General features: G+C 41.6%; 1 pseudogene; it reads left to right on the plus strand.

Annotated features, from left to right (window-relative positions):
- The first annotated feature begins 1525 nt into the window (after positions 1–1525).
- LOC128940088 (histo-blood group ABO system transferase 2-like) lies at positions 1526–15323 on the plus strand (annotated as a pseudogene).
- The last annotated feature ends 280 nt before the right edge of the window (positions 15324–15603 follow it).

The following is a 15603-nucleotide window of genomic DNA, read 5'->3' on the forward strand; positions in this document are numbered from 1 at the left end:
ATAGAAGTGTGTAATATCACAGGGTGATATCACCTTAAACTTAGAGTTTAAGGGTTTAGAATATAGTAATATATATAGAGCAAGATGGAGGTTTTAGGGTGGTGGCTGATCTTTCTTCTCCTCCTTCTTTCTTCTCCTTTCTTTTCTTTTTTCTTCTCCCCCTTCTCCTCCTTCTCTTTCACCTTCTCCTCCTTCTTCTTCTTCTTTCTTTTTCTCTTCCTTCTTTTTCCCCTTCTTCTCCTTCTTTCTCCTTCTTTCTCCTTCTCTCTTCTTCTCTTTCTTCTTCTTCCCCTTCTCCTCCTTCACCTTCTCCCCCTTCTCCTCCTTCTGCTTCTTCTTCTGTTTTTTCTCCTCCTTCCCTTTTCCTCCTTCTCCTTCTTTCTTCTTCTTTTCTTCTCTTTCTTCTTCTCCCCCTTCTCCTCCTTCACCTTCTCCTCCTTCATCTTCTCCTCCTTCACCTTCTCCCCCTTCTCCTTTTCCTCCTTCACCTTCTTCTCCTTCTTCTTCTCCTCCTCCTTTTTCTCTTCCTTCCCTTTTTGTCCTCCTCCTTCTCCTTCTCCTCCTTCTCCTTCACCTTCTTCTCCATGGGTTTGGGTGGTTTTGTGTATTTGGATAAAAAAAATCCACATTGTGGGCCACGGGTGATTGGTTTTTGGGTTAAAAGCAGAAATAGTTGAGGCGTCATTTCTTAATTGGATAAGTTTTTTTCCCCTAAAAAGACCTTGTAGAGAGAGAGACGGGGCTATTTTGTAGCTTGCTAGTGAAATGCTGTAGAACTCATGGCTTGTAAAATTGTGATATAGATAAGAAATTAGGCTGAGAAACGGGTGACAGCAGGAGGAGATGCTGAAATCAGAGGATGGTCAATATTGACAAACAGAATGCCCCAGAGACTTTTCAGAAGGCTGGGACAAAGGAAGATGTGGCTGAACCCCAGTTGTGAACAGCCCCAGAATGGATGGAGAAGCTGAGCCAGAGAAAAGGACTGTGACTTTCAAATTAGAAAAAAAGAGAACTGAGCAGTGAGGGGCAGAGCAGGAAAATCAAGGCGGCAAGGTCAAAATGGAGAGCTAGACAAAAATAAATAAAATAAAATTAAAAAATAAAATAACAAAATATAATAGAAAAACAACAGAAAAAGGCAGGGACAGAGGGAAAGGAAGAAAGAAAGACCAAGATCAGAGAGGGCACTGGCTGGGGAAAAAAATAAAACCTGATTCAGAGAAAATCTGGTATGAGAATTATTGCTTTGAACAATTAAAAATGGTTTACTATACTATTGTAAAATGAGAGCTCACTGTGTAAATATGTAGTATGTATTATAAATACCTAGATGTCAATCTTTCTATCTAGAAAAACGAATTTTTCTCTGTATTATGTCCAGACTTGCAGTGCAAAACAAAATACTTATTCAGTATTTCATAACCAGTACTTGCTGCCTTTTTGTTTTTGTGTTTGTTTTGGGTTTTTTCCCCACTTTGCTGTCAATCCAGAGTTCACAATCTTGCTTTGCAGCACTAAGGAGATGGGAATGACAAAATTACATGGCCTGGCTATTCTAGTGACAGCAGGGATCACTGGTGCAATCTGGTGGGTGTTTAACCTTTGACAATTACTCTCAACAAGAATTTCTTTCTACTGCCCAGACTCAGACAGGTTTCTTCTAACTAATGCAGGTACAATGTAAGCTTTGAATTTACACAAATTCAAAATCTCCTTTTACATTCAAAATATGAAAATAAGCAAGGTGTGAACACTTTTAACCTTTTCTGTGAAATTCTAAAAGTCTGAATAATTATATATAATACATTATATATAAAAATATACATTTTATATATAATATTATATATCTATAAAAGATATGTTATATATTTTATATATATTTATTTTTATATATATATATATGTATAATATCGAGAATATTTCAAGTATTCTTCAATCTAAAAATGTTGTTTCGTGGTGGTTGGTTTCATGCCAACATTGAAATCTGAGCACTGATTGGTTTGACTTCAAACTCCCAAAATCTCACTTCCTTTCAAACCAGGACAGGTGTGTATTCAGTGTTCTGGAGCCTGAAATCAGAGCAGGTGGGGTTAATTCAGAGTTGGCTGGAACAATATTGAAGATCTGTTCCAGTTGTAGGAATCAGGACAAATTTTCAGCCATTCTTTCTCTGCAGCAGAGCATCAAATGCTCAAATGTGAGCACAAATGCTCACATTTTTGTTTAAATTTACACTCAGATCCCACAGAATGGCCAGAGCCAAGGGGTGCTGTGAACATCTGGATTCAAGAGGCAGCTGCAGAGTTCTGGCATCAGCTGAGACCAAGTTCTGCTCAAAGCACACACATTTCCTTTGGTGCAAACAGTCTGGGGCAAATTAAATGACTCGCAGATCCTCAGAGCTGATTGATCTTCAGATAACTTTAGGCTAAACTCCTGTGTGAAAAACACCAATCACTTTTTAATAAAATTTTAAAAATTTAATAGTAATAAAATGGTTATAAAAATAGTAATATAACTGGAGTAATGAAAATTTTGACAATTTGGATTAGGACAATACGAGACAAAAAAACCCCAAAGAGTTACAGACATCTGGGTGCCTCTTTCTGGGCAAAATAAGCCCAAAAAAGGACCCATATGAACAGAGGATTACCCCTTAAAAGCAACAGCCTGTTGCATATTCATACACCTCATACATGATGCGTAAATTCCATTCAAACACAGGATTCTGTCTGGTCAGTGTCAGCTTCTTCCTCTGAATCCTAACAGCGTCTTCAGGGCGGAGCGAGGTGGGAAGAAGTTCATTTCCTCTGATAAGGGAGCAATAAATTCTCTTTCTCTGAAAGATTCAGGTGTCCTGTGGCTGCTGAGTCCTCTCTTTAAAAAGTCTCTTACATGGCACAGTTTCTATTTTAACATTATGTTATAACCTAAAACTCTATTTAACACACTACTTAAGAAAATTAATACAGCATCACTTTCTGACATAACACATATAATATTCATTTTAATATTTTCCAAAAGCCAATCATAAAATACACATTTTTTGCATCCTGTCTTGAAACAGCTGGGATTTGCAAATCCTCATCACCATACTGACCCCACAAATGTTCTGTTAGATTTGTTTTATAGTTTCAGTCACAATGGAAGTGGGTGAGAGGTTGATTTTGGTTTTATCATTGACTCATTGCCTTCTTATCCTGTCCAAGGTACCACTACCCTTTCTCCCCAGCCAGAGCTCAGGAACACAAAGCCTCCCCTGGAGATGATTCAGTCCTGTAAGTTCATTCTGCAAAATGAAAAAGTAATAAAAGAGGTATGGACATACAGGAGAGCGTCACGGACATATTTTATGAAAAATCCTTCTGTTAGGATGTTTTCTCCTGACAAGCTGAGAGGCCTCAGAAGTGAAATGTGAACAATGGTTATCTGCTGCTGTGGAATGCAACAGGTGCATCTGTGATTGGTCTCATGTGGTTGTTTTTAATTAATGGCCAATCACAGTCAGCTGGCTCAGACTCTCTGGTCAGTCACAAGACTTTATTATGATTCCATTTCTTTCCTTTCAAGCCTTCTGATTAAATTCTTTCTTCTATTCATTAAGTATCGTTCTAATATATAATTTTCTTTTAATATAATATATATAATAAAATAATAAATCAAGCCTTCTGAAACATGGAGTCAAGATTCTCATCTCTTCCCTCATCCTGGTACCCCTGCAAACACCACCACAGGAATAAGTTTACCAAAGGATCAGTCCAGGCCGTGAGGACAACACTCACCTAAAAGACTCCTTTTTAGGCACCAGATCCATGCCCTGGAAGTGCAAATTTCCATTTTGATATGAGCCACCCTGCAGGGTCACATTGTATATGAACTCATGTAAATAAAAAAATAGTGTTTGTGGTGGAGTCTGGATGCTCACTGACATTGAACCACACAAAGATCTCTTGCGGTGCTCATCTCTCATAAAAAAAAAAAAATCTGGAACTTCTGTGCCACAATTCATTTATGTACCCTTTATTTCTCCCTGTATAATATTTCCAATATTTTTTTTTTATTTTCATTTGCAGAAAAATAGATGAAACATCTCTGATGCTTCCATGGTAAGTGCACCTGCTCTGGCACAATGGAATATCATGACCATGAAATCCCATTGATGTCAGAAACACAGAGTGGCACTGACAGGATAGCCGAGAGCCAGACCGAATGAAATAGAAGCCTGACTAGAAAATCAACTCTTCCATAAACCATCAAAAATGCATAGATGAAGAATCTGTAATTTGTTACTTTCAGAAAGGAAACCAGGTAATGATGATGAAAGTTGAAAATATTTTGGTTTAATTTTATCTTAATTCAGTTTTTTGCATCCTCTGTCACAACTCAGAAGCCAAAAAATCAAAATACTATTTTTTGTGATGGCAGTCACCATCATACCTGATGTGTAAACACCTATGGAATTAACATTTTTGGTCACTGGGATAAATTATTTTCTGGAATTGCCTATTCAGAAATCTGTGCTGCAATCAGAAACCTGTGCTGTGATTTCAAAGTGAGACTGGAATGATTAATTCAGTGTTACATCTGTGTTTGTTTTGATGAATTTCCTGGGCCATCTCAAGCCTGCCTTCATTGCCAAGCCCTTGCAGGAGGAGGGATGTGCTGGTGCTGACACCATGGCTGGCTCCAGTTGTCTGGGAAGGCACGTTCAGCAGAGACATCCTGGATGCTCAATATCTGCAGAAGAACCTGGTCACTGGAGTGGTCACTTTTGCTGTTGAAAAGTACTGGTTTGTCCTTTATTTCTTGTCAAATAGTTAAACCTCTCTGCAGTACTGCTGGTGGAGCATGATTGTATCTGCAAGGGGTGAAGGAAGGAATGATGAATCTGACTACAGGTTCTCAGAAGGCTAATTTATTATTATTTTTATTTTATTTTATTTTATTTTATTTTATATACTTTGACTATCATATATAATTATTAATTTTATATATAATTAATTATTATATATTATCTTAAAAATATTATACTATACCAAAGGATACAGAAAGGATACTTACTGAATGCTAAAAAGATAGTAATGAAAATTATATATATTCTATATATAAATTATACATATATGATTACATATATTATTATATATATAATTACATATACTATGTATATTTTATATAAAAATAACAATATATAATTTATATAAAAATAATAATATATAATGTTATATAAAAATTACATATAATAATTAATTATATGTATAATTAATTTTTATATATTATATTATAAATACTATACTATACTAAAGGATACAGAAAGGATTCTTACTGAATGCTAAAAAAAAAATAATAATGAAAACTCCTGACTCTTTCCAGAGTCTCCACAGAGCTTGGCCCCAACTGGCCAAAGAGTGAAAACAGCTCACAGCAGAGTAATATTTTCCTCTTTGAGCCAGGTCTCATAAGCTCTTGGAGATTTATATCACACCCAAGATAGCTCAGCTAGCTTAGAAGGCATAAAATCAGCAGGATGGCTTCTGTGGTAGTGTTGGAAACAAAAAGGTATAATAAAAGGCAAAATAACAAAACTCTTTGCAGAGAAAAACCCAGCAGCTGTGTTAAATAAAGGACACTAACATCATAAAAAGGAGCAATAGATAGAAAAAGAGAAAGAAAATGAATTTGAAAAGCTGTCACTCCTCAGCAGAAGGAGCCTCTCCCTTCTCTTCCTTTCCATGTCTCTTAGCTATGTCCAGTTCATCGAAGGGTTCATGAGCTCTGCCAACAAATACTTCCTTGCTGGGCACCCCGTGAACTTCTACCTGTTCACAGACTGTCCCGAGAAGGTCTCCCACCTTCAGATGGCCCCTGAGAACCACCTGTTTGTCATCCCTGTCCAGCATGACCCCAGGTGGCAGGACATCTCCAGGAGCCGCATGGACATCCTCAGCTCCTACACCAGAGCCAGTTCCAGCACGAGGTGGATTATCTGTACTCCGTGGATATCAATGTCCAGCTCCTGGCACACATTGGCGTGGAGATCATCGATGCCTTGGTGGCCACCATCAGCTCCTGGCAGGTCACCCCACAGCAGGAGGACAAAGCCTCTGAGAAACACTCTGAGTCACAACCTGCCGTCCCTGAGGGACAAGGGGACTTCCACTACACTGCCAGCTTCTATGGGGGCAGCGTGGCTGAGGTGTACAAGTTGAGCAGAGCCTGCTCTGCAGGGCTGCTGCAGGACAGAGAAAATGGCATTGAGGGTCCCTGGCACCACGAGAGCCACCTCAACAGGTACCTCCTGCAGCACAAACCCACCCGGCTGCTGTCCCCAGAGTACTACTGGGACACAGAGCTGAGCTCCAGCAGCGTCCTGGTGAAGAGGACGTGCCCTGTGCACCAGCACAGCCAGAGGAAAGCTCCTCAAACAAAGAGTGTGAGGCCTTTCTTCTTCTCTGTCTGAAGCTTCCCTCATCTGCTCTTGGGAAGGATGAAAGTTTGACAAGAAAGTCTCACAGATATGTGTGCTTAGCAGAAAGATTTTTAAATGTAGAGTCTGATGAAGGAATAGAGATGGAAGCAAGTTTTGGTATAGAAGTGTCGGAGGAAGGAGACCCAGACACCAATTGGTTCATCCAAGTCCGATTTATTGATCGAATACGGCGGGTTAAATATAGTTCTTAATAAGCTTCATACATATTGCAAAAGTTGAGCTCAGGATTGGTTAGTTACATATCAACAACTACACCTCCTTCTACATTCTTGTGCTTATTCTTCTGTTACATTCTGCAGATATTCAGGACTAATCTCACCTCCCTTTCCTCATGTTGCAGCAAGGCCATCCGGCATTCTTGCCTGTCAGCAGTCACTGAATCAGAGACTGCTGATCTCCCTCTTTCAGCTTAACCAGTGGCATTATGTCAGTATGGCCTTTCTCAGCTAACCAACTCTTAATAAAATCCTCCACATTTCCCCCGTTTTCTTCTTGAGCAAGAAGACTAGTCTGCATTTTTGCTATCATACGACTGACCATGTTTTGAATACAATTAAAGACACAAGGCAAAATAAGCAAAAACAGTAAAACTACACCCAGTAGTCCTATAGCATAGATCACAATGTTCCTTAGCCATGGTCCAAGCCCTAAGCCTTTAAGCCATTCGTCAATTCCTAAACCTTCTTCTTCTTTGAGATTGTGAAGTCCCTGTTGTAGTTCTTTTATCTTAGTATGAATGGACACCGAATGATCAGACAAATTCATACAACACATTCCCTCAAATTCTTCACATCCATGCCCTTGTGCTAAGAGCAAAAAGTCTACAGCAGCTCTATTTTGTAAAACAGTATGGTTAACACTTTGCACATCTGCAGTCATCATATCCAGAATTTGGGATGTCTTGTTCAGCTCATTTCTTGTCCAGCACCCTAATTGTTTTGCTAAATTCATAGCTTTATTGGCAGATCTTCCTGGTAAGATAGTTGAAACTACTACTTGTCTGAATGTACCCCAAAACTTTGGATCTCCTATCTGGCTGCAGTCCAAGTCATGTATACTACGCCTTTTCCTGTTTGATGCTTGACTGAGCTGCATTAACAAGGATACATTAGGGTGAAACAAGGACAATTTTCCCAAATAACAGGGTCCACCCTGTGGCTTAGCTGGTACACCATTCCACGCCCTGTCTCCACAAATTAGAAATATTCCTGTAGGTAATTTCATTGGTGCCGTGATGTTTGTGCCGTTACATTGACTGTAATGCTGTGGAGAGAATTCACTCAAATTCAGGGATGAATCCAAGGTGGCCCATGTGTCTTTAGGTTGATTTAAATTTTGAACATCCAAGGGTTTGAAACTAAACTATCCTCCAGCTGTAATGTTAGGCATACTGGCATTTGCACTTCCAAAAAGATCTAATTCTTCAGGAGGAGAATGCAAGGAGGTGTTAAGTGATTGGATTAGTAAGCATTGGCGATAGCCATCACTCTGACCCGCAGTATATCCTTGCTGTGCTGGCAATGTGATGTTTGACATGTTCCCACCAGGCATGTTAGAAATGGGTTAGTGACTCCTCCAAGACTAAGACAAAGCGATGATTGATTAATTTGATTAGCAAGTGTTACCCATAGATTTTCTCTTGGCTGACTAAAATGCGTTATTCCTACTGCTTCACTTGCTACAGCATTGAGCAATATAATAAAAACAAACCTCATTTTTCTTTCTGCTTTCTCTGTTTTTCCTTTCTTCGTTGTCTTTTCCCTGGTTTGTTAGAATGTCTATTGTAAGGCTGAGTCAATTTCTGAATACACTGGTCTAATTCCAAATCAGCATCCTTGCTTACGGGTATAGCGTGAGGTAAGTTTAAAGGCAAATCAGCTTTATAGCGAGCTGCTATGATGCGTGAGGATGTAGTAATTTCAAGCTCTCTAAGTACTTGCTGTAATTTCCACCTTATATGTGCTATAGCCACTTGTTCTGCACTCTCAAAAAGCTTTAATCCTGCCCTTCCTGGCAGGCCAGTACTTTGCTCAAGAGCTCTAACCCAGACAAAATCTTGAATCCACTTCCCAAAACAAGGTCTACACCATAAATTTCCTATTGATCTTTGTGAGTACCAATAAACCTTATTACAATCAGCACAATGCACAGCTACCCAAGCATAGCACTTATCATTATCCTTTTTGCAAACATAACAAGGAAGTGTATATAGGAAAGGATCAGTATTAAAATTTGTCTGTGTGATCCAATCCAACCAGTTCAATGGTGGTGATTGCAAAGCCTCTTCAGCTTTCTTACTATATACAGCTACCAATTCAAGCTCCTTCTTTAATGCAACATGTATCTTATCTCATAATCGCTGTTCTTGTTCTTCAACACCTATAGCATGCCACGAAGCAGGGTCCCGTGGAGCTACAGCATCCCACAAGGCAGGGTCCCATAGATGTGAAATTGCCCTAATCATAGAAAGCTAATTAGCAATCACTAATAGCCTTATTTAGATGAGGTCGTTCCCTATCTTACCTTCTTTTTCTTATCTGTTTTCAGTTTTGCTGCTCCTAATTTCACTGGTGCTGTTACTTGCAAACTTAATTTTTGCAACTTTTCAATGCAGCAGTCTAGTGCTCTTTCAGAATTCCCTCTGAAGGACCCTACAATCGAACGTTGCGTTAAAGGTACTAATTTTCTACACCTTACAGAGACTATACGTGATTTACCTTGAACCTTAATTCTATTCACAACACATTGTACTTCCCATCGATAATAAGCAAGAATTTTTTTGTTCAGGAGACTCATAAAGATTTAAAGCTACATATGCATTTAGCCCTGTTTGTCTCCTTAATTCATCTTGCCAGCTTTTACCCCACGTGTGCTCGTGCTTACAAATGTGACACCACAAATCCCATAATAATGATTGTTCTATCCAAAAAGTTCTATCACAACCCCTACAATATAGGGCTATCCAGGCAGCACAGTGTGGATCGTGACAGTCAAGGCAATGTTCCTTTGCTGGATTTGTTAAACGAAAAGTTGATAATGAGTCAATAAAACCAATCGGCTCCTGGGCCGTCCGATAGTGACGTGTCAGTGCTCTGTCCAACACTTTCAAGTGTCCCTTCAACTATAACAGTAGTGATCGTAGGATTAGAAACAGTTTCTTCCCCAGTAGCTCCTTGTCCTCCTCCGTGAGACAGTCCACCAGAGGCTGTATCAAAAACAGGTTTAGTCCACTTAGCAGGCACCCACAAAGGCCCTGTAGGTGAGGAAACACAAAGATATCCCCGACCCCAGTATAATACTTTTGCAGGTTTTTCCCATAATCCTGTAGTCGGGTTTTAATTTCCTGACCTGACCTCGGATGATGTTTAATTGCAGGAGGGGATATCGTCTTCCCCAAAAATACATAAATGATTGATCACATACAGAACCTTAGCCAAACATGATTGTGGGTCCTTTATATCTTGATGCTTTTCAATATACTACTTAAGGGTACCATTTGCTCTTTCCACTATTGCCTATCCAGTAGGAGAGTGTGGAATACCTGTCACATGCCTAACAGACCACTGATTCAAGAATTTCTGGACCCTAGCACTCACATAAGCTCAACCATTATCCGTTTTGATACTCTTTGGGACTCCCATGACAGCAAAGCAACTTAACAGGTGCCTGATAACATGTGTAGCTTTTTCTCCTGCCTGAGCCGTAGCCCATATGTAATGATTATATGTATCTATAGTGACATGCACACACTTAACTTTACCAAATCTAGCTATATGTGTAACATCCATTTGCCATTTCTCATTTATTTCTAAACCTCGAGGATTAACTCCAATGCCTAAACTTATTCTACCATTATGATAACTACATGTTGGACATGCTCTAACAATGGCTTTAGCTTCTGACAAACAGCTCAAAGTGCTTTGCTAATCCCTTTGCATTTTGATGATATTTACTATGTGCTTCTCTGGCCAATGTATGCTTATCAATAGGACAAGAGTTATCAATGGGTAAAGTAACCAATTTGTCTGCACGTTCATTCCCTTCTCCTAAACCTTCAGACCATTTATGGCTCCTAATATGAATCACAGAATACACTGCATTTCTCTCTCGTAAAGCTTTCCTTAATTGTATCAATAACTCATACAATCGTTTATTATTCACTCCCTTAATTGCTGCTTCCTCTATTCGTCTGGCTACTCCGGCAACATACATAGAGTCTGTGACCACATTTAAAGGCTCCTGTAAGTTGGACACTGCCCATACTACTGCCAACAATTCCAAAGTTTGTAAACTATCTGCAGGATCTGCTGTAAGAAGTTGATGCTTCCATAGTCCTTTTTCTTGCCAGGTGACAGCAGCACGCCTTGATTTCTTTCCTGCATCTGTAAAAGCTGTAATAGCTCCTGTATCCAATAATCCATAAAGGGTTATGCTTTGATGCCCATGGGTAATTTCCACTTTTTGTTTTGGTCTATTTTGTAAATCCACAGTTAAAAGTGTAACACCAGTAGAGCCAAAATCCTTTTCATCCCGTGTTTGTCCAGTAAATGATGGTATACCAGATGTCATTTGTGATAGTGGTATTAATTGTGCAATGCGTTGTCCTTTTGTTATTTTAATAGGAGGATAAAGGGTGTAAACCATGATTTGTATTTCCCCTGTATAATCCACATCGATAACACCAGGCAATACAAATAATCCCAGCATAGTTATTGAAGAACGTCCTAATAACAATGCTCCGCATCTTTATCCATTTAATATAAGAGGACCCTTTACTCCAGTTTGTATCCTCTCAGGCCGGTTCGTCATTAGTGTGACGTCTACTGCTGCTGATAAAACCAAACCGAGGCTCTCTGCTGTTGCTGTTGCAGACAGGAGGTGACAGTGATGTTACGGCAGCAGCTGATGTCTCTGATGTCACGGCGGTTCTTGTGTCTGGGCGCGTATGTCCCTCATTGCCGCATCAGTAACACTTGATGAATGGTCTCGAGCTCTGCGTGTCCACCAGTGAGCCGCTTCGGAGAGGAGCAAGAGCAGCTAACACCTGATTCTGAGCAGCTAACACCTGATTTTGAGTAGACTCTGCTTGCCTTTGTAACCCTAATCCTAATTCCTTTAAAGTTTCTACTATAAATGCCTGTGAAGCTGTTGGCATTAATGCCATTCGCTCTAAAGCTTCCTCAGTAGTCCAATTTGCCCCTAAAGTAGCTAACACTCTTGCATTTGCTTAACAGGTTCACTTTTTACTCCAAACTAACCATAGAACGTAATTGAGCTAACATCTTCCAATCTAAGGGAGTATATTCCGCTATATTATGTGTAAGGTTCCCCTGTGCATCATACTGTGGTGTGTATGTGACCGGACATGCAAGATTAGAAGCTACTTCCACCGCCTCGCCATCCCCCATCTGCATTACTTCTTTTGCCACAGCAGCCCAAGCTTCCCTCCTCTGTTTAGGTATCTCCCCCCATAGGTCACTGTGTGCCCCCGGGATGGGATCTGACTCTTTAAGGGTGCTATGCTGCTGGCACTTCGGTACCGAGACCGAGTTCTCGCACGGGGAAGGCGGTGGAGCAGGAGCTGACTCGCACGGGGGAAGCGGCCCCCCCCGCTGCTGGAGCTGACAGTGAAACCGGAGACGACTCGCGCGGGGGAAGTGGCCCCCCCGCGGAGGCGGCCCGCTCGGGGGAAGCGGCGGAGGCAAAGGTGGCGGCGGAGGCGAAGCTGGCCTGCTCCCACCCCCACCATCCGACCCGCCTGAAGCTGGCGGCGGAGGCAAAGCTGGCTTGCTCCCACCCCCACCATCCAACTCGCCCTCCTCCCCCTCTGACAGGAAGGGTGCAGATGGTTCCACTGTATCTAAGGGAAAATTTTCCACACCATTTTGCTGGGGACCCTTAGGCATAAGTATCTGAGTTACAGAAGGTGCTAAGGGATCATCCTCACGACCATACCCTATATTCCTCTTATGAGCTTCTGTCGCCCTTTCTGCTGCCTTTCTCTCAGAGACCTGCTGAAGTAACGTATTATACACAACCCGCCATAACTTGCCAAATATCTTTGCTGACTTATCATCATCTAACACTGTATCCCACAGGATATCCCCAAACCTTTTCCACTCTACTATCTCATGAACTGTATATGAATTAGCAAAAATTGCTTTAGAATAACCATAAGCTAATAACCCTGGTAATTCCTTTTTAAAATCTATCCCTTTTACTCCTCGCCTTTCTAAATATGAGGAGAAGGAATCGTATGTCGCTTGCCTATCCATACCTATATATCAGCGCGTGCTGTTGCAGCCTTCCAGGCTCTCGGCGACACGTAGAGACTTGAGATACCTTTTGTAATCCTCAAGGGTGCTTTTAAAATCCGGCACCGTCCCGGCTGCAAGGACTCTCACCCAACTTCCCCGACCGTGGCGAATTTATAATCCAAGAGAGCGAACGTTCAGAATGCTGCCTTTGCCCGCATTCTCCACCATTTGTCGGAGGAAGGAGACCCAGACACCAATTGGTTCATCCAAGTCCGATTTATTGATCGAATACGGCGGGTTAAATATAGTTCTTAATAAGCTTCATACATATTGCAAAAGTTGAGCTCAGGATTGGTTAGTTACATATCAACAACTACACCTACTTCTACATTCTTGTGCTTATTCTTCTGTTACATTCTGCAGATATTCAGGACTAATCTCACCTCCCTTTCCTCATGTTGCAGCAAGGCCATCCGGCATTCTTGCCTGTCAGCAGTCACTGAATCAGAGACTGCTGATCTCCCTCTTTCAGCTTAACCAGTGGCATTATGTCAGTATGGCCTTTCTCAGCTAACCAACTCTTAATAAAATCCTCCACATAGAAGAAAAGAATTGCTGAGCCAGTCTTACTGGATAACCAAGGAGGCAAAGGGTGTGTTAGTTAGAAGGGGTTTTTATGGCTTAGAGCAAAGGATAAACCCATCTCAAACAAGAAAATGTTTTTACCAAGCACAAAGATAGACAGGCAAACAAGTCAGCGAAGTTGCAAGTAGAAAAAAGGTCTCAGAATTTTCCACTGCAGGAAAACTGAAAAACAACTTCCAGCTTAAATTGTAATGTATTAACGTTGAGTGATTGGAGAACAGTAACATGAATATGGTAATTACAGTAGTTATGATAGGCTAGAGATAAAAGTTAAGGTATAGATTGGTTCTACTGTATGAAGATGCTCAGCAAAGAGAAGTATAGAATGCAATGTAACTAAAAGAAAAATATATAATGCATTGGAACCAAAAGTATAGAATGCATTGGAACCTAAACTAAGGGTCTCTGGAGCTGACAGCTGTAGGCACAGCTCTGTTGCCCATGACCCTGGACTGCTGTAACCTCTTGGATGGAATAAACTGCATTTTGTATACAATAAACTGTATTTTGAAGAGCCACCTGGAGTCCCACATCCCTCATTTCAGCTCTTAAAATCTGCCTCATGATCATCATGAAAGGGACACAGATTGGGGACCACCAAAGAAAAAGGATCCTTGTGTGAAATTCTGGCCCTGCTGGAGAAAGTTGCTTGCCAAGGACCCCAAGGCCTGAGCACATTGCTGAGCTGTTGTTCACAGGTGTGTTTGCTGCATGCTACACTGAACCTGGTGAAAAGATTTATGGGGGAGGCATTTTAATGGTGGTATGTGCCTTATTGCAATTTCATTCCTTAAGAATACAGATTTGAAAACAGAACAAGGAGACAACATCGTGCTCAAACCTGGTTTGTCCAAAACTGGGCAGTAAAATGTTACTGAAAGAGGGCCAGACAAGAGGAATCTGTGTGATTTGATGAGTTTTCAGATAAAGATTGGTGTGAACATTCAGCTGAAGCATTCTGGGGAATTGAGTTAGTTGGTCACTAATTTACTTAACTAGCTACTTAGGCAAAAGTAATCAAATAATTTTAGATCAATGGAAAAGGACACAGATTTAGATGTAAGACTCAGAAAAAGTCAATTCTGGTATGAACCAGCCCTTTTGAATCACTTCAGAGAGCACAGATGATGTTGGTCCCATGAAATCAGAGTGCTGAATTAGGTGAGATGGCCTTTGAGCCAGGACTGTGGGAAAGACAGCCAAGAGCCGTGGAAGAACATAGCCTTTGAGTCGAGGAGCTGTGACAGCCAAGAGCTGTGAAGAATACGGCCTTTGAGCAAAGAGCTGTGTGTGTGTTGTACGAGGCCTTTGAGTCTCGGGGTAAAATATGGATTGTGGGAAATGTATGTCTTGTACTTAAATATCTGTATCATATTTGAACATCTGTCAGCAAAAGAAAAAAGGGGAAATGTAGGAGGAGTCCTTGTAAAGCATATGTATTGTATAAGTGGCTGTTCCCCAGTCCTAGTTATTCTAAATGAGCTACAGCTGTGGAGTCCTTAGTTGGGCAGCAGCTGTGACTCATTTAGAATAACTAGGACTGGGGCACAGCCACTTATACAATACATATGCTTTACAAGGACTCCTGATACACAAAACCCCACCTGAAACCCCATTTAAGAGCGGGGGGCAATGCCCCTGACCTGTCCCAGGGCTCGGCAGGAGGTTTGTCCCTGGGAGACGCCCCTGTCCGGCCCTGCCTCTCCCGGAGTGTCCCCGTTGTCCCGCAGGAGCTGGAGGAGCGCAGCCCACGGGGTCCGCAGGTGCTCAAAGCCACCTACGAGAAATTCGAGCTCCACCTGCGCGGGGGGGACGCGCTGGTCAAGAACTACGGGCTGCTCTCGTGCTTCAAAAAGGACCTGCACAAGGTGGAGACCTACCTGAAGGTGATGAGGTGCCGGCGCTACGGAGAGGGGAACTGCGCCCTCTGAGCCCGCCCCGCTCCAGGGAGAAGAAACTGGAGAATAAAACCCGCTACTGCCGACACGAGTCTGGCTTTGGGGGGCACGCGTCTGGATTTTTGGGGGCACGAGGCTGGCTCTTGTGGGGGAAAAAGTATGAGTTTTGGGGGACATGAGTCATGCTTTTGGGGAGCACAAATCTGGATTTTGTGGGGGTCGTGAGTCTGGCTTTTGGGGGGATCATGAGTCTGGCTTTTGGGGGACAGGAATCTGGGTTTTGGGGGGCACGGAATGTTCGGGGCATGGGAGG

This window comes from Melozone crissalis, unplaced genomic scaffold, assembly GCF_028551555.1.
Source record: "Melozone crissalis strain CALT ecotype California unplaced genomic scaffold, PUWL_Pcris_2 ptg000032l_1, whole genome shotgun sequence".
Taxonomy (NCBI): domain Eukaryota; kingdom Metazoa; phylum Chordata; class Aves; order Passeriformes; family Passerellidae; genus Melozone; species Melozone crissalis.